This window comes from Hypanus sabinus, chromosome 23 (genome assembly GCF_030144855.1).
Source record: "Hypanus sabinus isolate sHypSab1 chromosome 23, sHypSab1.hap1, whole genome shotgun sequence".
Taxonomy (NCBI): Eukaryota; Metazoa; Chordata; class Chondrichthyes; order Myliobatiformes; family Dasyatidae; genus Hypanus; species Hypanus sabinus.
This window is the reverse complement of record NC_082728.1, coordinates 16,514,640-16,539,617: the sequence shown is the minus strand read 5'-3', so window position 1 is coordinate 16,539,617 and position 24,978 is coordinate 16,514,640.

The following is a 24,978-nucleotide window of genomic DNA, read 5'->3' as shown; positions in this document are numbered from 1 at the left end:
ATCTGATCCTGCCCAGCTCTCTCAGATGGTCCATGGCAACATCACTGGACAGAAAGTTACAACACAACCAAGACCAACCTAACTGTCCCTAAGTGGGACAAAGTGGATCCTTATCTTTAGCCGAAGCCAAAACATAGAGTATAAAGCATACTAACAGGATACACTGCATATACAGAAAACAGCTAAAATAAAAGTATTTCACAGCATAGCAGTAGAAATCTTAACCAGGGCATTACATGTACAAAACTCTCAGGCACATATATACAGCTAGGGTGCCTAAGAAATTTGCACAGTACTGTAGTAATTTTATGTATTGCATTTTACTGCTGCAAAAAAAAAAATTTCATGACATAAGTGCATGACATAATAAACCTGATTCTGAATGGGCATCTATTGTGGACAGAGAGTGGGAAGGGGGCAAGGAGAGGGGATATCATGGTTGGGAAAAGGGGAAGGGAGAGGGGAGGGAGCAGAAAGCACCAGAGAGACATTCTGTAATGATCAATAAACCAACTGTTTGAAATCAAATGACTTTGCCTGGTGTCTCAGGGTTTAGTACGTCTGCACCCATGCCACCCCACACACCTGGCACTCCTCTGCCACCTGTCCCACACCCCACCCGCGGCTCTCCACCCTTGTCATTCCCGACATCCCTTGTTCCTGCCAGAAATGCCAACTCGATCTCTGCTCCAAATTGACAAGCACACTACTGTGCAAAAGTCTTAGGCACCCTAGCTACGTATATGTATATATCTAAGACTTATGCACAGTACTGGTTTCTTTGTACTCCCATGGTTCTGTAGAGCAGGGGTCGATGAAAATTATGAGATGTATCAGCTGTCTAGAGGGTAAAGACATTGCCACAGTTGCCAATAAGGATACCATGTCTCGAATGAAATAACTCAGTTTTTGGATGAGGGTGTTGTTGATTTCAGATAGATATGAGGAGCATTTTCCTGAACCTTTAGAATTTTCTATCCCAACATGCTACAGAGGCAGAGCCATTCCAAGGTGGAGATTGACAGACATTTAAACAACCAGGAAGGTGAGATATGTCAGTGGACGGCAGGACTAGTGTTGAGGCTGAGGTTGGATCAGCCATAATCTCACTGACTGCTGAAGCAAGCTTCAGAGGACAGTTGGCCTACACCGGCTTATGGTGCCTGCATCTTCTAAGGTATTTACCATAATTATACAACATTTTCCCACCAGATATAAAGATTTAACCACAAGAGGGCAAAATTAAGCAGCCTCCTAAATGATTTGCAAGGATGAAAGTGGAACATCTGTCTAGTGGAGGCTGCCTTCCAGCGATATGGCCCTTTTTTCAGGATTCCTACATCTATTCTACATTCTCTGTTCTGCAATGAGTGGCCACTCGATAGGTACACTTGGTCATTAATGCAAATTTCTAATTAGCCAATAAATACACTCGGTGGCCCCTTCGTTAGATACAGACCTAACTAAGTGGCCTCTGAGTATATTTTGATGGTCTTCTGCGGCTGTAGCCATCCACTTCAAGGGTCAGTGTGCTGTGCAGTTGGAGATGCTCTTCTTCACACCACTGCTGCAACGCGTGTTTATCCAAGTTACAATCACCTTCCCATCAGCTGGAACCAGTCTGGTCATTCTCCTCTGACCTCTCTCATCAGCACAGAACTGTTTTTATCCTGCACCATTCTTCGTGAACTCTAGAGATCGTCGACCATGAAAACCCCAGGAGATCAGCGGTTTCTGAGATACTCAAACAACCCTGTCTGCCACCAGCAATCATCCCACCATGAAAGTCGCATTTATTCCCCATTCTGATGTTTGGTCTGAACGATACCGCTTGACCATGCTTTTATGATTGACCGATTAGATATTTGCATTAATGAGCAGATGTACAGGAGCATCTAATAAAATGGCCACTAAATATATGCTGCCAAAACCATGGGAAGGGGGTGGGTGGGGAGATATGGCCATAGTTGATTAAAACCATGAGGCCTTGGATCAAGGGCTTCGTCACTCACCAACTTACAATCAAGACAAGCATCTCACATTCATGTACTGTCTCATTGTTTATACTGCATCAGTTTCCATATTTCACAGCCACTTAACCATAATGGCCATCATTAAGGCACTTTCCGCCCTCACACAGCCAAGAGGTACAACTGAACCACCGCTATTATTGTGGGCCTGACCCTGAATGCACACAATCACCCTCACTGGTGTTTAGAGCCAAGGAAGCAATGAGGGAGAGCTACAGCATCCTTTCAGGTGAGGCACTGGTTGAGTTAGTGTAGCCACAGACAAGCCCACTGCCCTTCCCTCGTTGAGATGTAATCCAATGTAAATACCTCCCAATGTCTTATGTCTGGGAGCAGCCTGTTTGAGCAGAGGCGTGTTGATGACAGGAGCCCAGCACATTATCATTGGAAGCTACATGACTAAGGAATTCCAGCGCTCAGCAACTTCTGTGGGAAGAGCCAGCAGGAATCAATCTGTGCCCAATGTGCAAGTGGATCCTTTTACAAATAGTTGGCGATGAGTCTTTCTTGCCAATCAACACAGAGTCACTGAAGGAAAAGAGTTGAAGCAATGCATTCCAACTTGCAAGCACTGATGTTAAATCAGCATTTCACACTGTGTGCCATTGCCATCTCTGCTCTGTAGGCCTCTGTGAGCCTTAGCTGCTCTAGTAAAGACATCCTCACAAATGTAGCAGTCAGCAAGACTTACAACAGCCACCACACTGGAATGGACCGGGCACTCCGGTGCCCAATCAATGAGGGCCATGGGACACGATTTTGTAGCCCTGGCCAGCTCCAATGGGTAGTGTGCAAAATACAGTGCAAAATAAAACTCATAGGGGCTGTTTGGCAGCAGAGCTAAGGGTGCTGTAAAATCATAGGGCAACACTTCTCTGAAACAGGCCAACACACACAAAACGCTGGAGGAACTCAACAAGTCAGGCAACATATATGGAGGGAAATGAACAGTGGACGTTTCGGGCCGAGACCCTTCATCAGAATTCCAGTCCTGTTGAAGGGTCACAGCCTGAAATGGCAACTGTTCATTTCTCTCCATAGATGCTGCCTGACCTGCGGAGTTTCTCCAGCATTTTGTGTGCGCATTGATCCAGTTTTCTGGCGTTCTGCAGACTTTCCTATGTCTATGGAAACAGGCCATTCAGCCCAGCTTGTCTGTGCCAAACAAGATGCCCATCTAAGCTAGTAGCATTTGCCCTAGTTTGGGCCCAAACCTTTCTTATTCACACACCTACCTAATGTCCTTTTAAGTGTTTGTAATCTCCCTGCCTCAACCACTTCCTTCCTAAGAATTTGCAGCAATAAAGCAAGCCAAATGTAATGATGATCTGTAGTCAACCCCTAATTCACTTATGTACTTCGTTTTCAGTACTTAAGTAGAACAAAACAATTGAAGGGAATGTTTTTTATATATATTGGCTAAGCAATATCAATGTTTCTGTGCAGATGCATACGTCTTGAACATGTGCAATTTATCAGATCAAAGGCCAAGATAGAGTGGACATGGAGAGGATGTTTCCTATAGCAGGGAAGTCTAGGACCAAAGTTCAAAGCCACAGGATAGAAGGATGTCCCTTCAGAAAAGAAATGAGGAGGAATTTCTTTAGCCAGAGGGTAGTGAATCTGTGGAATTTGTTGCTACAGACAGGGCTATGTAGACGATGTTATATTTAAAGCAGAGAGCGTACAGGAGTGAGATATGCCAACTAGTGGAGTGGAGTTGCAGCATAAATCTGGCACTCGACATCAGTAAGAAGAAAGAGCTGATTGTGGACTTCAAGAAGAGTAAGACGAAGGAACACATATCAATCCTCATAGAGGAATCAGAAGTGGAGAGAGTGAGGAGTTTCAAGTTCCTGAGTATCAAGATCTCTGAGGATCTAACCTGGTCCCAACATATTGATGCAATTATAAAGAAGGGAAGAGAGTGACTATACTTCATTAGGAGTTTGTGGAGATTTGGTATATCAACAAGTACACTCAAAAACTTCTGTAGATGTACCATCGAGAGCATTCTGACAGACTGCATTACTGTCTGGTATGGGGGTGGGGGGGTGGGTTTGGAGTGTTGGTGTGGCTTATTGCACAGGACCAAAAGAAGCTGCAGAGGGTTGTAAGTTTAATCAGCTCCATCTTGGGTACTAGCCTACAAAGTACCCAGAACATCTTCAAGGAGCGGTGTCTCAGAAAGGGCCTCATTATTAAGTGTCTCATTATTAAGGGCCTCCAGCACCCAGGGCATGCCCTTTTCTCACTGTTACCATCAGGAAGGAGGTACCGAAGCCTGAAGGCACACACTCAGCGATTCAGGAACAGCTTCTTCCCCTCTGTCATCCGATTCCTAAATGGACATTGAACCCTTGGACACTACCTCACTTTTTTAATATACAGTATTTCTGTTTTTGTATGATTTTTAATATATTTAATATAGGTATACTGTAATTGATTTACTTATTATTATTTTATTTTTTTTTTCTTCTTCTCTATTATGAATTGCATTGAACTGCTGCTGCTAAGTTAACAAATTTCACATCACATGCCAGTGATAATAAACCAGATTCTGATTTTGGCAGGTTCTTGATTAGTAAGGGCCTCTAAGGTTATAGGTAGAAGACAGGAGAATGAGTTTGAGAGGGATAATAAATCACCACTGATGGAATGGTGGAGCAGACTCGATTGCCTGAATGGTTAATTCTGCTCCTATATCTTACAGTCTTATATTCCAGTATTATGAAGGGATAGTAGTAAACCCAGCAGTACAGCTCCATTTTAATGCATCTCAGCAAGAGCTGCTGCCATTGACGTCGATACAACATTATCGTTCCTAACTTATCCAGGTCAGCCTCACCTCAGGGGCTCATTATCATTTCAGTGATGACCCCTTTTTAGTGATTCACAGTGTTATTCTTGTTTTTCACTCACTGCAGGATCCAGTGTACAAGTTGCAGTGATTATTCAACCCTCACCTTCACTGATGACTGAGAAGCTGGTTGGAAATTTCAAGAGAAAGAATAAGAATGAAGTATTTTTCCCCTCCTCTTAAAGAGGCTTTTCTCTCTCTTTTTACATGTCTTCCCAGATCAAACTTTTGGCTACAAGAGCAAGTCAAAGTCTCTGCCTCGTCTGCTGTAATGCACAGTTCAGGGGAGTCATAGCCCTAGAGTTGTACACCATAGAAACAAGACCTTTGACCCAGCATTGAACACACTGACAAGGAGCACTGCCACAAGAAAGCAGCAGACCCCCACCTTCTCACTTCTTGCTACTACCATCGGGCAGGAGTTAGAGAAGTCTTCTGCTGCTGACCACCATGTTACGTTTTGTGACTTCAAAGCATTAAACTAATTCAAAGGAAGACACTGGAGCCTGAAATGTGGGTCTAATTTTCAGTTTACTTTAAGTGTGACACACATGTATCACTTGGTAGGATGATGACGTTTGGAATTCATATATTTATACATATAACGCATAATGAATTATTTAAAAAGACTGCAGTGCTTAATCAAATATATATATATACACACACAAAGGATTAATTACATATTGCTAAAATAACAAATAACACACCAGGTTCAGGAACAGTTATTTCCTTAACATCCATCGGGTTCTGAACCCAGTGTGAATAACTCCACTCACTTCAACTCTGAGATGATTTCACAACTTGTAACATCACTTTCAAGGGCCTTGCAACTCATGTTCTTATTGAATTTATTCATTTTTTTATTTGCATAATTTGTTTTCTTTTATACATTGGCTGTTTGTCAGTCTTTGTTTCCGTATTTTTTCAACAATTCTCTTGTATTTCTTTAGCTTCCTGGTGACATACACATACTTTGATAATAAATTTATTCAGACATTGACTTTTTGTTCATTTTAATCCTTTTAGCCCATCGACGGCACAAATTCTGTTTGTACACATTGTTATGTACCCCGTAACTGGGTCACTTACCAGCAAAGATAGAGAGGTCCGTTGAAGTCTGATGGTACTATTTTTAACAGTATTTATTGATAAAAATACACAAGAATAGTATCAGTGCAAATATACAGATAATATAAGTCATCAACACTAAATCTAAAAGCGTGGGTATAATAATAATCAATAAGGAATAGCTCTATCATTGTCTAGGGGATAATGTATTTTCCGATGGAAATATAAAAGTCACTTTAGTTCATTCAAGCTCCAGCTTTTTGGTTGGGGAGAAAGACGGGTTAAAACTTGCCCATTCCTTTTATGATGTCAATCCTTCGAGAGTCGTTGGGAGTTGATTTCCCCATTGTTAGCTAAAAACCGTTCTTCTGTGGTAAAGGACCACCGATTCCGGGGCAAATGGAAACGGACGCATGTGGCCTTCCCACCTGCTTTCGCTATTACGGGATCGCTAGCGTTTCTTCTGGTGCGTCTGAGGGGCTGTGCCCACAGACCCTCTTTTATCCTGACTCACAGGGTCTCAGATGTCAGTCAGGTTGGGATGATGCAATCCCTCCACCAACCTCCTCCTCGGTTCATTGCCTGGGGGCTTCGATGCATCGTGTCGGATTCAATACACAATTCCATCTCCAAGAGACAATAGCCGGTATCAATGGTTCTGCCTCTCGGAGGCCAGGACACATTCCAAATTCTTTGTGGATTCTGCATGTCTTTCTCTCATTTCCTGGGTCTCCTGAACTGACTCAATAGTGATCTTGCGATTCTCAAAAAGGAGGGGGCCACGGGCGTAACACCCCCTTTCTTTAACATGTTTTTACCATCAGTAAAAACTGAGTAATACAGAGTCTTGCAGGATTTTAGGATCTAACACAACACCAAAGTTTTTTTTCTACAGAGTAATACAGGTATACATTCAATTCAACATCTAAACAGTTAACAATTACAGTGTCACTTCCTTTAATATCTTAACATCTTGTACCTTATTAAAGTCTTGTAGCATCAGACTTCAATTTAATAACCACCTATTTTTATTTCTTTCCTTGAGCAAACAAAACTAAAGAGTTGTGATCTTAGTTTACGTGTATACTACAAAAGTTCATGCAAATACTAACCTTTATGTTGCTTTCAAACTTAACAGGCAGGCTTCCATGGGGTTGTCTTTATTATTCACATGCTTTGTCGAAATCCCATAAAACGGGCTTTTGCTATTTAAAAATGGCATCCCCATTAACTCTCGCCTCTTTTCTGGTTAATTCCCAAGTGGGGAGCTTGGGTACCCTGGCGAAATAGGCTTTCACCTGCTTCTTCCATAGGGGTTATTTTATCAACACTGTGTGCCAAACTTAGACCATCTTCTGAATTTCCACCCAATTCTTTAATTTTACGCAAGTTGCTGGTTTTGTCTTCAGGACCCTTCAGGCTATTTGTTTTCAGTTCGAACTCTTTGTTCAAGCAGCATTTCAAATTCTGCCTTTTCACACCACACTCTGGAATAACTAAGCACGGCCCCCCCCCCCATCATCTTCCAACTCAACCTGTAAGTGATCCGCAGGCTTTGTGGTACCACGCCATTGAAATGACTGGAGCCTGGTTGCTGCCTTTGATATTAATCCAGCCTTTAAATTTTCTTCATTCGATTTGGGAACTACGTATTTCCCTTCGCCTTCAATAATAATATTCATCTCCCCACTTTTGATCTCTGCATTAACTTTTAACACACCTTCGAGCACAAACACCTGGGAACTCTCACTTCCCACTATTACCAAGGTTAACCCTTTCTTCACTGAACCAAGTCTATCTGACCCACAAGGACTGCCTTCCTTTTCAACTGAATCAAATACCTCAGACTTTTTCTGAGCTCCATTACTAGGTTCAGTACCACGTGCATCCACATTTTGGACACACTCAAATGGGACATTTGCTTCTTCCAGGCTTTCAATACCCATACCCGGTCCAAATTCTAAATTCCCCTGATTCTCCCAGCTACTCTCTGGGCAACTCCCTTCCAGAGTAAACTCAACCCCACGGGCTGAAACAACCTCATCCCAGCAGACTTCTTCAAGGTAAGGGCACCCTTTTCATCTAGGACTGCCCTCATTTCATTATCGGGAACACCTTTAGAATTTTCAACTTCTTCAAACAGTTCTGCCAAACCAGACAGATCATCCATGTCCAACTCTGGACCTTTTAACAGCTCTATCTGTTTCTCATCTTTATTTCCTGCCTCTAGAACATTTTTCCTCGCTAAGGGCGGGTATACCTCCTCTCCCTTACTCTCTTTCACTTTACTATTCTTCGTTTTACCACCCCCTAAACCCTCGTGGTACAGGGTCGGTAAGAACGTCTTGGCCAAATCGATACTGGCCTGATTTAACCTGCACTCTGTCTCAGCTGCCTTTCTTGACATGCTGCAAGTGATTGTGCATGCGGGATAGATCTTGGAATCTAGGGGCGGAGCCTCAACACTCCCAGGCTGTTTTGTCAGAGTCAATGCTGCCCAAACCTTACCACTGGCTAAATCATTACCCAGAAGGACGTCCACGTCAGTTCTTGGGAATTCTGATCGCACCCCCATTTCAATTGGTCCAGAGACTAGCTCACAGTTCATAATGACCCTATGCAAGGGCACCATTTCTGGTCCCTTTGCCTATTCCTTTCACAGCTCCCTTTCCCATCTTGCGACTGAAATCTAGTACCTTCTTGCTAATCAATGATAGTTCAGCCCCCGTGTCTCTCCAGATCCGTACTGGAACTGAGGTGTCTCCCTCCCTTACAGACATGGTTCCATTTGACATACAAGTCTCAGACCCTTCTCGTACTCTGTCTACCCGGGGCTCTCTTGTTGATTTACTGATTACCACGGCACATCCGATAGGGTCTGCTGCTTTCCCTTTTCCTGTCTCTTTCCTCGGAGCAAAGCACCTAGATGCAATATGCCCCCCCCCCTCTTTCCACAATTAAAACAGGTCAAGCCTGGAAATCTCTGGCCATCTTGCCTTTCCCCCTCAATCTTACCACTAGCTCCCGGCGGGACCTCTGCCTCAGCCGGCGGACTTTCTAAATCATTCCCACGGTCTCTCTGGGAACTTTTATTCGAGGAAAACTTTGTCTTGTGGGTTAGGGCATATTCATCTGCGAACCGAGCAAATTCGGAGATGGACTTATTCGGCTTCTCATTCAAATACATCTGGATATCCTCCGAAACACAACCTTTAAATTCCTCAATCAGAATTAACTCCCTGAGACACCAATAATCCTCTTCCACTATCCCTGCGGTGCACCAATGGTCCAAGAGCACACCCTTCTCATAGGCAAACTCGGTATACGTCTGATTCCACCCTTTCTTTAAATTTCTGAACTTTTGTCTATACGCTTCAGGTACTAACTCATAACTCCGGAGAATGGCTGCCTTTACTGTGTCATAACTCTCCTCCTCTTCCTCCAACATGGACAACACCGTATATGCCCGCTGTGCCTTCCCTTTTAACACACTTTGTAACAACGCCTCCCACTGACCTCTGGGCCACTTCTGATTCACTGCCACCTTTTCAAAAAGCAAGAAATAACTATCAACATCCGTCTCCTCGAATGGAGGTACTAACCTCAACTCCCGACTAACATTAAACCGCTCCTCTCAGTCTGACCTTTGATCTCTTCACCCTTGCCTTAACTTCTCCATCTCCAAGTCATGTTTCCTTTGTTTCTCTGCCTCCCCATACTCTCTCTCCTTCTCGGCTCTCTCCTTCTCTTTCACAGCTGCTTCCAGCTGTTTTAACTGAATTTCATGCTCTCTTTGTTTCTCAGCTCTTTCCTGCTCCCATTTCACCTCTAACTCCTTTAGCTGGAGCGCATGCTCCCTTTCTCTCTCGGCCCTTTCTTGCTCCTTCTCTCTCACTCTCTTTCTCTCTCGGCTCTTTCATTCTCCCGTTTCACCTCTAACTCCTTTAGCTGGAGCGCATGCTCCCTTTCTCTCTCGGCTCTTTCATTCTCCTTCTCAGCTGCTTCCAGCTGCTTTAACTAAATTGCATGTTCCAACTTTAATTTCTCCAACTCTAACTGAGCCGTTCCACTAGCTGGTACATTTTCAGGGATATTTTCCAATACCTCAGCTGCAAACACATTCTTCCCAATATAATACTGAGTTATTGCCCTTTGCACCTCCCGCATTTTCATGGATAACCTCACCTCTGCGAGGTTTAACCCCTTCGCCAAATTTATCAAGTCTGATTTGGTGGCCACCTCTAGCGCCTCCAGAGTCGGGTTTTCTATGAATTCACCAACGTCCATCTTTGCTGGTTTCCCGTCTGGCTATCCGCGTAACCAGATCCAAGTTTGGACTTACAAGCCCGATTCACTGGCCATCCAATTTGGTGTCAAATCCCAGACGAGTCCCCAATTGTTACGTACCCCATAACTGGGTCACTTACCAGCAAAGATAGAGAGGTCCGTTGAAGTCTGATGGTACTATTTTTAACAGTATTTATTGATAAAAATAAACAAGAATAATATCAGTGCAAATATACAGATAATATAAGTCATCAACACTAAATCTAAAAGCGTGGGTATAATAATAATCAATAAGGAATAGCTCTATCATTGTCTAGGGGATAATGTATTTTCCGATGGAAATATAAAAGTCACTTTAGTTCATTCAAGCTCCAGCTTTTTGGTTGGGGAGAAAGACGGCTTAAAACTTGCCCATTCCTTTTATGATGTCAATCCTTCGAGAGTCGTTGGGAGTTGATTTCCCCGTTGTTAGCTAAAAACCGTTCTTCCACGGTAAAGGACCACCGATTCCGGGGCACATGGAAACGGACGCATGTGACCTTCCCACCGGCTTTCGCTATTACGGGATCGCTAGCGTTTCTTCTGGTGCGTCTGAGGGGCTGTGCCCACAGACCCTCTTTTATCCTGACTCACAGGGTCTCAGATGTCAATCAGATTGGGATGATGCAATCCCTCCACCAACCTCCCCCTCGGTTCATTGCCTGGGGCTTTGATGCATCGTACTGGATTCAATACACAATTCCATCTCCAAGAGACAATAGCCGGTATCAATGGTCCGCCTCTCAGAGGTCAGGACACATTCCAAATTCTTTGTGGATTCTGCATGTCTTTCTCTCATTTCCTGGGTCTCCTGGACTGACTCAATAGTGATCTTGCGATTCTCAAAAAGGAAGGGACCACAGGCGTAACAACATTTAGGATTGCATCACCCTTTGTTGACTTATAAGTACTTTGATAATAAATTATGATCTATTATGTTCAACACTGCAAGCCTATACTTGCTAATTAGTTGTTTACTTTCGTTATAACTATTCCTTTCTTCTTGAAGGGCTTGAAACTTTTTCAATTCTCACATTCATTTTACACTCTTGTAATAGACGAAACCCAGACAGTCTGGATTTACCAGATTTCCTGCAGATTAGTTGTACCAGCTTTTTCAATCCTTCACTTTTTTCCCAAGATTCTCAAGAAAGATGATAGGTGTAGATTTCATTTCTGCTCAACATGCCCTTAAGACTTGAAGTGTAATGTGTTGGATATTATCCATACAAAAAAATACTCCTTTGTTAAAAGATGAAGTAAGTACATTTGTGTACAATACTGTGTATTTTCCCCCTAGCCTTTAGAATTGGGTCTGTTTGGAGCAGATTAATAATAGGGCAAATATACTCAGTAGCCACTTTATTGGATACACATGTACACCTGCTCGTTAATGCAAATATTTAACCTGCCAATCATGTGACAGCAACTCAATGCAGAAAACAGGCAGATATTGTCAGGAGGTTCAGTTGTTGTTTAGATCAAACTTCACAATGGAGAAGAAATATAATCAAAGTGACCTTGACTCTGGAATGATTGTTGGTGCTAGATGGGGTGGTTTGAGTATCTCAGAGACTGCTGATCTCCTGGGATTTTCACGCACATGAGTCTCTAGGACTTATAGGGTATGTAAAGATCAACAAAAAATAACCAGTGAATGGCAGTTCTGTAAGTAAAATCACCTTGTTAATGAGAGAGGCCAGAAGAGAATGGCCAGATTGGTTCAAGCTGACAATAGCTCAAATAACTATGCATTACAACAGTAGTGTACAGGAGAGCATCTCTGAAAGCACATCACGTCAAGCCTTTAAGTGGATGGGCTACAGCAGCAGAAGACCATACCAGCTTTCACTTCTGTGCATAATAAATTGGCCACTGAGTGCATATTTGAAGTGGTAGTAAAAATATAACATATTTACATATGTGATTTAAAAGTAGTATGTTGTAAGCTTGCATGTCTCTTCCCAGAGGAAGAATAATCCAGAGCATGCAAAATGAAAAATTCCTGAGAGAGTTTGCTAATAAACTATAGTAGGGATCTGAGCTGTTGAACAATCTCTTTGAAACTGGTTGTAGAATTGGAGGATTACTGACTCAGTCTGAACACAAGGCAGACAACAGCTAAGGGGATTCCCTTGAGAATGATTGATTACTGAATAAATTGGATACAGTGAAGCTGCTTGCAGAGTCAAATAATAAACATCTGAGCACTAATGTTGATATTGCTACCACTATTACACAGTTGCTTCTGCTTTATAGAATGCTACATGTGAAAAGATGGTTATCATGAACAAATTAATATTGTCTCTAAGTGAAGTAATGTCATATTTGAACAAGCAAATCCAATCTTTAGCGACATTTGATGAATTGCCAGTAATAAGACACTTGCAGCAAAGAACAATTAGAGTATTTCAGTTCCTTCAAGCCTGATGTGTGTGTTTGTGTGATCCCTCAAACAATTCAAAGCAGTCTGCAGCCATTTTTAATTTGTAGTCACTGTGTAATGTGGGAAACCTGACAAGCTATCAGCACACACCAAAGCCTCAGGAATAATGAAAAGAATCATCTGGTGGCAGCAGGATCATTGTTGGCCAGATCACAAGGGAAAACTCAAACTATTGTCGTGGGATGTTCTACTGTCACCTGAGAAAGCAGATGGGTCTTTGATTTAACAACACAGGTGTTTAACAAAACCATGGGCTTTGGTAGGTCAGTTTCAGTCCTGAGGTAACGTGGGCCTTGATCTCATGGGTCTTTTCACAGAGCCAAGACCGCCCGAATTGACGTTGAGAACCAAAGTTAATAAGTGCTTCTGAATTCAAAGCAATAACAATATTGTCTCTAGAGAGGGACTAGTGAGTGAAGTAAGCTGTACAGGAAAATTATCGCTCAGAACCTGAATGAACCGTTTATCTGAAGGCAAGGAGACAAAGTCAGTTCTGAAACACAAGAGATTCTGCAGATGCTACATATCTCCAGGAACACATGCAAACTGCTGATTGAACTCTGCCAGCATCTGTAGAGGGGAATAAACAGTCGACGTTTCGGGATAAGACCCTTCATTAGGACTTGACCAATGAAGAGTCTTGGCCTGAAATGTCGACTGTTCATTCCCCTCCATAGATGCTGCCTGACTTGCTGAGTTCCTCCAGTATTTTGTGTGTGAATGCCAGTTCCTTATGCATTACTTTCACTGTAGGATAGAAAGCTATATTTCTCTGGGTTCACCTCACTGACCTGTCTGTGGCCAGAAGAACCAATTGATTTTGACTGCATGATGAATGTGAAGGGTTAATAACTGCCTTTGTTAAAACTGTGCCATGGATGCCTAACTGTCAGTGGACCAGCTGATGTAGTCTACCAATTTAAATTGTTGAGTGCCTGTTCTCAGGTGAGGAAAGGAAGACTGGAAGTTCAAACCACTTCATGTGTCCACCAGAGAATTAGCCTAATCCCTTTACTGGCTGCTGCTATGCTGCTTGGGAGGGGGGATATTGAAGACAGGATCCCATCTGGTTTCATAAAAGCAACATTATGGGATGTACTAAATCTAATTTTCATTTATTTTACATAAGAGAATCATTCAGTATCCAACACACAGTGGGAGGCAGTAAAATAAAGCTATTTTAGTGGAGTGGAAAGTATTTCATCTCTCTGTATTCACTTCATCAAAACAAAACCTTGTGATGCCACAGGTTCAATCTAGTTATTCCCAGCTCATTAATTTTCTGAAGTATTTGGTCTCATCTGACTTGAATGCTTTTTATATCAGTTAGAAACAATAATATTCCCCGAGAGTGTGTTCAAATGAGTGTGTGTGTGTGTGTGTGTGTGTGTGTGTGTGTGTGTGTGTGTGTGTGTGTGTGTACACGTATGTTTGTATGTGATATGTGCGTGAAAGACAAAGTGAAAGAGGGAGAAAGAGTGAAGGGAGAGGAAGAAGGGTGAAAGACGGGATAGAGAGTGTGTGAGAGAAAGAGAGAAGTAGTCAGAATTTTATCAGAACAATAATCACATCACTTCAACCATTGTGGTTTGTACAGTAAGCTAATATTACTCCATAGATGTTCTTACATTTCCTTTCACAGATGTTCGCACCCTAGGGAATAGAAATGGCTTCAAAAACTAATCTGCTGCCTGGGTTCAACATTTTTCAAATTTGGACTCAAGTTGTGGGTTTTGATGACAAGCCAGTCCATAGAAGATAATCTGCATGTTGTTCTTGAAGCTGCTGCAGGTGAAGATGCTCCACTGGGTGGGGGGAGGATATGAGTCATGACTCCCTTATAATGAGGGGGTGGTGATAACTGCTGAAGATAGGATGATATGCAGTCCTGACTTGCTGGTATCAGCAGGCTGGTACCGGTAACCTAAGGCATGTATCATGGCTTGTTAACAAAATTTCTAAATATACTCCTTCTGAATTGCTCTCACTGCTATCTGCAGCCTGTAATATCCCTTTAAGCAATTGATGCACCATCAATAACTCTGTGACGTGGGTTAAGGTAGGCTTTTATTGGCTGGAAGAAAGCACAAGCAGCAAGTGACCATCACACAACATCCTGGAGACTGAGGCCGGGGCTGTGTCTCCAATCGCCTTTATACCGGGGTCTGTGGGAGGAGCCACAGGAGCAGTCAGTGGGGGGGGGGAGGGGGGTGTCCAGACAGGTATATGTAGTTCACCACAGCAATGTACTTCTGAACCGTTATAATGAACTAGCGATTTCACGATCTTCTGAAGGACATGACGGGCTTAATCTTCGAGGTATAGCACCTTTAATTGGATGGATTAGAGAGAAGGAGAAGTGGAGGACTTCAAGCCAGACTGAAACACTGAGGAATGAGATTTCCTCTACCCAGCATCTTATTAAGAAATGTACAGTTGCTGGAGAACAAGATTTGAGAACCCAAGGTCATATCTGAAGGAAGTAAGGAGTTGCTGCGTTCTGTGTTTCATTGATTACCTGACTGGCAGACCACAGTACGCTGTGTGTCAGACAGAGTGGTCAGCAGTACTGGGGCTCCACAGGGGACTGTCCTGTCTCCCTTTCTCTTCACCATCAACACCTCGGACTTCAGCTACTGCACAGAGTCTTGCCATCTTCAGAAGTTTTCTGATGACTCTGCCATAGTTGAAAGCATCAGCAAGGGAGATGAGGCTGAGTACAGGGCGACGGTGGGAAACTTTGTTACATGGTGCGAGCAGAATCATCTGCAGCTTAATGTGAAAAAGACTAAGGAGCTGGTGGTGGACCTGAGGAGGGATAAGGCACAGATGACCCCTGTTACCATCCAAGGGATCAGTGTGGACATGGTGGAGGATTACAAACACCTGGGAATTGACAATAAACTGGACTGGTCAAAGAACAATGAGGCTGTCTTCAAGAAGGGTCAGAGCCATCTCTACTTCCTGAGGAGACTGAGGCCCTTTAACATCTGCCGGACGATGCTGAGAATGTTCTATGAGTCTGTGGTGGCCAGTGCTATCATGTTTGCTGTTGTGTGCTGAGGTAGACACCAACAGAATCAACAAACTCATTCGTAAGGCCATTGATGTTGTAGGGGTAGAACTGGACTCTCTGACGGTGGTGTCTGAAAAGAGGATGCTGTCCAAGTTGCATGCCATCTTGGACAATGTCTCCCATCCACTCCATAATGTACTGGTTAGGCACAGGAGTACATTCAGCCAAAGACTCATTCCACTGAGATGTAACACTGAGTGTCATAGGATGTCATTCCTGCCTGTGGCCATCAAACCTTACAACTCCTCCCTCGGAGTGTCAGACACCCTGAGTCAATAGGCTGGTCCTGGACTTACTTCCACTTGGGATAATTTACTTATTATTATTATTTATAGTTTTATATTGCTATATTTCTACAATATTCTTGGCTGGTATGACTGTAACGAAATCTAGTTTCCCTCGGGATCAATAAAGTATGTCTGTCTGTCTGTCTGTCTGTCTATCTGTGAGACATGGCTCACTCTGGACAGGCTGGATACGTTGGTAAAACCGGAGGGCTTCTTGGTATGCAGGAAAGACTGAATTGCTGACTCAGAGAAAGCAAAAGGTGGGGGTCTATGCTTCATGATAAACTTTGTGGTGCCCAGACATAATGGTCATGTCGCACTCTTGTTCCCCTGAACTGGAGCATCTGACAATTAAATGTCTACTTACCAAGAGAGTTGTCCTCCATGGTCCTGGCTGCAGTTTACATTCCAGCAAAAGCTGACATTAATCAAGCACTTTATATACAGTATTGAATTCCAAGATCACCAAGAAAAAAACAGCCTACCTCGACACATTTCGAATCATAGTCAGGGACTTCAATCAGGCTTGCCTCGATAAATCTCTGCCCAGTTATCATCAAAATATAACTTGTAGCACCAGGGGTTACAACACTTGGCAACTGCGATACTGTATTAGGAATGACTGCCATTCCATCCCTAGGCTGCACTTTGGGAAATCTGGTCACTTGACTGTCCTTCTCCTACAAAGAGCAAAGCTCCAGAGATTTGGACAGCAAAGAGGTGGTTGCAGGAGGCAGAGGAGTGGCCACAGCGTTGCTTTGAGTCGATGGACTGGGCCATGTTCAAGGACTCGTCAGAGGACCTGAATAAACACAGCGTGGTTTCCACAGACTTTACAAAAACAGTCAGAGTCTTCCCCAGCCCGGAAGCCTTGGATGAATCATGAAATCCACAATCTGCTGATGGCCAGATCAGTGGCATTCACGTCTGGTCTCCAAGTGAGATACAAGAGGCCCAGGTACAACTCCGGGAAGCCACCTCATGTGCAAAGCAGCAATTTCAAAGCAACTTTGAATCACTGAAGAATGCTTGACAACTGTGGCAGGCTAGAATGCTTTGAACTCTTACAAAGAGAAACCATGTGGCATAGGTGACAAGTCCTCATTCCAGATGAGCCCAATGCCTTCTATGGTCGTTCTGACCATCAAAACATGAAGGAACCTTCACAAACTCCTACAGCCCTTGATAACCCTGTAATTTCAGTCTCTGAGGCTGACTGAGAGAGGAGAGCATGCTTCAACCAGCCTGGCCCAGAATTAAAGACCTGTGTTGATCAATTGGCTGGAGTGTTCACCGATATCTTTAATCTCTCACTTCAGCAGTCTACGGTGCCAATCCACTTCAAGCAGGCCTCATTTATACCAGTGCCTAAGAAAAACATGCTAACGTGCCTCAACAACTATCATCCAGCACCTTTTGTATCCACAGTGTTGAAGTACTTTGAGAGCATCTTAAAGAAAGGTATCAACTCCCATGTGAGAAGCGACTTGGATCTCCTACAATTTGATTACCATCACAACAGATCCACAGCAGATGTCATTTCAATGGCTCTTCACTCAACCCTACAACAGCTGGACAGTGAAGATAGATACATCAAGATATTCTTTATCGACTATAGATTGGCATTGAATGCTATCATCCACTCAAGACTAATCGATAAACTTCAAGACTTTGGCCTCAATACCTCTTTGTGCAATTGGATCCTCGGCCTGGTATGGAAACACCAATGCTCTTGAATGGAAAAATCCAACAAAAAAAGTAATGAATATGGCCCAGTAGGTAGGTCTCCGTTAGTCTCGGTTTACCAAGGATTTGCACCTTGGAAAGTTTCCAGGGCACAAGCCTAGGCAAGGTGTTTTTTTAAAATGGAAGACCAGCAGTTGTCCAAGCTGCAAGTCTCCCAGCTTGGGCAACTGCCGCTCTTCCATTTAAAAAAACCTTGCCTAGTTTTGTGCCCTGGAAACTTCCAAGGTGCAAATCCATGATGATGGCCCAGTCCATCACAGATAAAACCCATCCTACCATTGAACACATCTACAAGGAGGTCTGTTGCAGAAAAGAAAGATCCATCACCAAGGACCCCCACCACCTTGGCCATGCATTCTTCTTACTGCTGCCATCAGTAAGGAGGTACAGGAGCCTCAGGATCCACACCACTGGGTTCTGGAACAGTTATTACCCCTTAACCATCAGGCTCTTGAACCAGTTTAGATTTCCAAAGTCTGTAGTTTATTTGATTTTCTTCATTAATTAAACATTCCAAACTAAATGCACCAATAAAATATTTATGCCATATTACACATGCAGAATAATGAAGGGTTCTTGTTCTTCCTCATAGTGCTTGCCATCCAGGTTCCTTCATCTGTCCAGTGTTCCAATGCAGTACTGTCTCAATGGCTTCAAAATGGCTGGTAGGAGGGGGATAGATTTCAGCTGAGGAAATTGCAGATGAGATTTGGAAGGCACTCTTGAGAAACTTTGGGTTGAATTAATATGACTGAGGCAGCCCCCTTCAACCAAAAAAAAACTCAAACATTGAAAATGAAGTCTTGTAGCCAGCAATCACAATTAGGCAAGACTGTTAGGCCTAACGAAGTCCTGACGAAGGGTCTCGGCCCGAAACGTCGACAGTGCTTCGCCCTATAGATGCTGCCTGGCCTGCTGTGTTCCACCAGCATTTTGTGTGTGTTGCTTGAATTTCCAGCATCTGCAGATTTCCTCGTGTTCGCTGTTAGGCTTTGTGATCTTTTTGGAATGAAAGGATTTGAGTAGAATTCCTCTGAATATTTTTAGGCGCGTTGGCTTAGCTGGCCGATGCACATCTATACTCATGTCATTCTACAGGTGCACGGTACAGAGCATTCTAACTTGCTGCATCACTGCATGGTACTGAAATTGCAGTGCCAGGAAGGGTCTACGACAGTTAGTCCAAACTGCCCAATGCGTCAGCAGCACCAGCCTACTTACAATCAAGGACATATATACAGAAAGGTTCTGGAAAAGGGTCAGTAACATCAAGAACGATGCCACCTACCCTGCTCATGGACAGTTGGTCCCACTCACATGAAGGAGGAGGCTTTGTAGCATCCACACCACGACCACCAGACTCGAAAACAGTTTATTTCCTCAAGCCGTAAGGCCGATGAACACCTTTACCCACTAACTCACCAGTCCACCACCATTACTTTATCAGGATGCTCTTCAGTGACTACATCTCAGCATTCAATACTATCAGCCACTCAAAATTAATCAACATGCTTCAAGTACTCGGCCTCAAACACGACCTCCTTGTGCAACTAGATCCTTAATTTCCTCGCTTATAGACCCCTAATCTGTTCGGGTTGACAACGGCCTCACTTCCACAATCTCCATCCACACAGGTACACTTAGCCCCCCGCTCTGCTCAGTTTGTACTCATGACTGGGAGGTGAAGCAGTTCCAATCCCATCGTTAGGTTTGCCAGCAACATCACTGGTGGTGATGAATCAGCATATAGGAGGGAGACTGAAAATCTGGCTGAGTGGTGCAGCCACAACAACATCTCACTCAATGTCAGGAAGATGAAACAGCAATTATTGACTTCGGGAGAAGGAAACCAGAGCCCTCATCGGGGATTCCGAGTTGGAGGGTGTTAGCAGCTTCAAATTCCTCGGTGTTATCATTTCAAAATGATGTCCTGCATCTAACCTCCAAGTGCCATTCTGAAGAAAGCATGGCAGTGCCTCTAATTTGTTAGAAGTCTGTAAAGATTTGTCATGTCATACAAAATTTTGACAAACTCCTAACGCTGTGTGGTGGAGAGTATATTGACTGGTTGCATCATGGCCTGGTATAGAAACATCTTGTACAAAAAGGCTTACAAAATGTAGTGGATATGACCCAGTCCATCACAGGTAAAGCCCTCCCCACCACTGAGCACATCTACATGGAGTGTTGTTGCAGAAAAGCACATCCATCATCAAGGACACCCACCATACACCATTCTCACTGCTGCCATCAGGAAGAAGGTACATCATCAGACTTTTACAAGAAAGAAAACAATGACAAAAAGATCCATTTTCATTCAAAGGGATGAAGTTCTCAGACTGTTTCATACTGAGGAAGTCATTAGTGTTGGTTCACGGACCGAATGGTTGAAGAGAAGTAACTGTTCTCGAACCTGTTGGTGTGGGACTTCAGGATTCTGCATCTCCTGCCCAATGGTGGCTGTGAAAAGATGGCATGGTCCGTGTGGTGGGATATTTGATGAGAAGTATTGCTAGGTAAAGATATCGAGCTACTGGTTCATGTTGTGAAAACTCGGAAAGTGACAATAGAGGCTTGTCAACTGCAGAGAGAGAAAGGGCATAAGCATGTCTCTGACAGGGTAAAACCATGAAAAATTATGATTTTTAAAATATTTTGTTACTTATTTATATATACAGCGTAGAATAGGCCCTTCTAGCCAACTGAGCCACACTGCCCAGTATTCTACCTATTTACCATTAACTTACTGACAGGGCAATTTACAATCACCAATTAACCTACCAACCAATATGTCTTTGGATATGGGGGGAAACCCATGTGGTTCAGGGGAGAATGTACTGTACAAGCTCCTTCCACTCTGAAATGCCCCAAGCTGCAATAGGTTAGCCCTAAATAAAATAAATTTTTATTTTATTTCGTGAACACTTCTATTTACAAATTGAGCCTAGTGAACTTTCCACAAAAGTAGCACAAAGCCTTCAAATACTCAATCAGCATCACTATTCGGTGACAATTTTTTTCAGAGAGCTGCAAAGGAAGCTGGGTAAACCAAAGACGATCCACTCTAGCTTACCGAATGTATGGTTTTGGTGCCCATGTTTTGTGAGAGCAAGAAGTTCATCAAGCTTTTGTGGATTTGCAGCTGGAGACACTTAGGGATGAGGGTAATCCACCTCCAGCATCATTCCTCGGAAGATTCCATCTCTTGTTTTTTTTATATAAAGGATAATTGTTTTAAAATAATGGAACTATTACTTGCACCTTTGTGTTCATGAATAATGAAAGGAAGTAACGTCAAAATAGATGTAGCTGTTTTGAGACAAGTTGGTGACCAATCCTGCCTCCTTCTGCAACTTGATACTTCAGGTACAGGAGCTTGAGGCCACACACTCAACGTTTTAGGAATGGTTGCTGTCTAAATGGACGATAACCCCATGAACATCACCTCCCTATTTTGCTCTCTTTTTGCACTAATTACTTAATTTATTTTTTTTCAGATTTATTATAATTTATAGTATATCGTATGCATTGCATGACACTGCTGCCACAGCAAATTTCACAACATAAATTAGTGATAGTAAACCTGATTCTGATTCCAATTCTTATTCTGTCATTTGCTGTGGTGTGTGGATTAAACATTTCCAGCAGACGTACACGGGGATGTGGTACAGGATAAAATCGCTTGTAGTGAGATCTTTATCTGGGGCTGAGTTAGCATTCCGCAAACAGTTTGGAACTAAGTGAGACCTGATTCCAGAATTAACAGCAATGCACTTATTCGGTTTCACTTATCTGGTTAGTTTTTATTGATTGTTTCTTGCTTAGCAAGGAATTCAAGTTCAAGGTCAAATTCAAGTTTATTGTCATTCAACCATATGTATGTACACTGCCAAATGAGACAATGTTCCTCCAGATTAAGATGCAAAGGACAGTACATATAATTTGCACACAACACATAAATAAATATTACCACAAATAAATTAACAAATACAAAAGTGCAAGTTAAAAGGTAAACAGTAGAAGGCTACAGACGCTTCATTCGTGAAGCGTGGGTGGTGGCAGACAGTTCAGTAATCTTACGGCCTGGGGGAAGAAGCTGTTTCCCATCCTAACAGCTCTTGTCCTAATGTTGTGGTACCTCCTGCCTGATGGTAGAAGAGATTGTTGGACAGTCGGGAGAGATCACTAGCAATGCTAAATGCAGCACTCCTGACAAATCTCTAATGGGTGCAAGAGAAACACTGATGATCCTCTTAGCAGTCTTTGCAATCTTTTCTCTCTCTCTCTCTCCCTCCTCCCTAACCATCCCCAACTCTCCCTCTAACTGTCACTCCCTCCCTCTCTCCCTCCCTTCTTCCTCTCCTCTCTCATCCCATCTCTTTCTCTCCCTCTTTTCTCTCTCCCTCCCTTCTTCCTCTCTTTCTTTCTGTTACAGAGATCATGAAGCCAATGTTAATTAGGGAGAGCATTAAAGAATTTTTACAACTGAAATCCAGTTGAAAGACTCCTCTAGGTATTTGCCCAAAAGATATAACATTTATTATAATAACAAAATTATTTTAGCTCAAAATCTTCAGATTTTATTTGAATCATTAGAGCTTAGCTTTTTTTGGCTTGTTTCATGCATCCTTAGAAGTCGAACAACAAATATTAAGAAAACATTGTTACCATAGTGAAATAACCCAAGGCACTCCACACTTTAGAACAAAATCTATCATCAAATCTCATCTGGGAAAGTAAGAACAGGTGACCAAAGGCCAGATCAAAGAGGTAGGTTTTTAAAGGGGAGGAGATACCTCAAAGTCAAAGAAAAATTTACTTAGATGTTCACAGCGAGAATTCCAGACTTTAAGTCCTTGGCAGGAGAAAGAGAAAAGGGATATACAGTAAGCTACCAGTAAACCTGGTTTAGAAATGGCTACAAATTTGAAAAAAAGGCATTACCTATTATCAGGTGTTACTCTGATTGCAGAAACCCCAGTTGCTTGCAAAACAATCATGGAATGAAAATGCTCTCTCTCACCCTGGAATCAGGGCAGAACGTGTTCCATGTTGTGCCTTATGACCCCAACAACCCGGGTTCATCCTGCCTTCCGGTGCTGTCTGTGTGGAGTTTGCATGCTCTCCCAGTAACTTCTCCACATGCTCTGGTTGTTTCCTCCTACGTTAAAAAAAATGTGATGGTTGGCAGCTTAATTAGCTATTGTAAATTACCTCTAATGTCTGTGGGCGGTATGTACAGCAGGTAGTCAGGGAGGATAATTGAATGCTGGCTGTTTACTCAAGGAGTTTAAATTATAAAGTCAATGAAGTCTTATTAAAACAATACCAGGCACTAAATAGAACGCATCTAGAAATTAGTACCCATAGATGTTAGTACCCATATTTCAGGGAAGATAGATTATCACTAAAGGTTCACCAGGATGATCCATTCTCTTGGACAGGCACATGGATGAAAGAAAAATAGAGAGTTACAGGGTAGTGTGGGTTTAGTACTTTTTTTAAAAGGAATATATGGGTCAGCACAACATCGAGGGCTGAAGGGCCTGTACAGTGCTGTAGTATTCTGGTGTTTAGTATGGAGGGTTAGTCTTTTGAGGAAAGATTGAAAGCATTGGTCCTGTGCTCACTGGGTTGATAAAAAAAATAATAAGGAAACTTATTGAAACATGAAAGATTATTAGGGGTCTGAACAGGAGAAATGCTTGGAGCTTCTTTCCCTCTCATGAGATAATGTAGGACTAAAGGTATAGGCTCAGAATAAAAGGTGTTAGTTTACGATAAAGGGAAGGCTTTTTTTTCCTCTCAGGCAGTTGAGTGTCTTTGGAATTTCTTCCTAGAAAGTTGTGGTGTGTAAATTCTTGAAAATATACAAGTTGAAGACAGGTAAGTGTTATTCAGTGAGACAATAAAATAATTTGGGATACGATGGGAAAGGAGTAGGGAGAGATATTTAAACAACCATGATCCTCTTTAACAGCAGGCCAGGCTTGCAGGCCCAGGTTTCCTGCTTCCCTTTCTATTTCTTTTGATTTCTTTTTATATCCTTCTTGATGGAGGTTATGTAATTTTGGATAGCAAGATTCAAAATGCCTCCATCAGAGAGGCGGTACGGGAGCCTCAGGACTACACCACCAGGTTCAGAAACAGTAATTATCCCTCAACATACAGGCTCTCGAACCAAAGGGGATAACTTCACTCAGCATCGCCTCCCCCATCACTGAAATGTTCTTACAATTTACGGACTCATTTTCAAAGACTCTTCACCTCATGTTCTCAATATCTATTGTTTATTTATTTATTATTATTCTTTCTTTTCGTTTTTGTACAGTTTGTTATCTTTTGCACACTGGTTGAATGCCTATTTGGTGTGGTGTTTCACTGATTCTATTTTGGTTATTGTTCTATTATGAATCTATTGAACATGCCTGCAAGAAAATAAATCACAGCTTAGTATATAGTGACATATATGTACTTTGATAGTAAATTTACTCTGAACTTTAAACTCAAATGCGCAGGAACATAAGAAGCTACAGAGTGTAGTGGATAGAGCCCAATGCATCATGGCCTACATGAGATGCTACTTCAAGAAGAAAACACCCATCAGGAAGGATCCCCGCCATCTGGACAATGCCATCTGCTCACAGGTACCACCAGGCAGGAGGTACAGAAGCCTGAAGTCCCAAGTTCAAGAACAGCTGCTTCACTTAACCAACTCACTTTTTGAACCAACCTGCGAAACCCTAATCTTCACTTCAGTATAACAACACAGAGGCTACTTTGATCTCTTTGTACTGCAATGGAGCAATCTCTTTGCTTCTATTTGTCTCTTTCTTCTGAAAATAATGTTTAATTTATGTTCTTTTTCTTGTGAGTGTGGCTTGTCTGATTCTATCTGTCTGTGATGCTGCTGTGAATAAGTTTTTCATTGCATCTGTGCCTTACATGTATTTGTGCATACAACCATATACTCGACTTTGATTTTGAATTAGATTTTGAAGTGTGGGTGTTATAGGAAAATGGTGCTGAGGAGGATTAGTCAGGATTTCACTGAATAGTACAGCAGGCATATGGGCTGAATGGACCACTCTGCCTGCTCTTTTCTCGTGTTCTGGTAGTCAGAAATGGGTTGCGTGTCT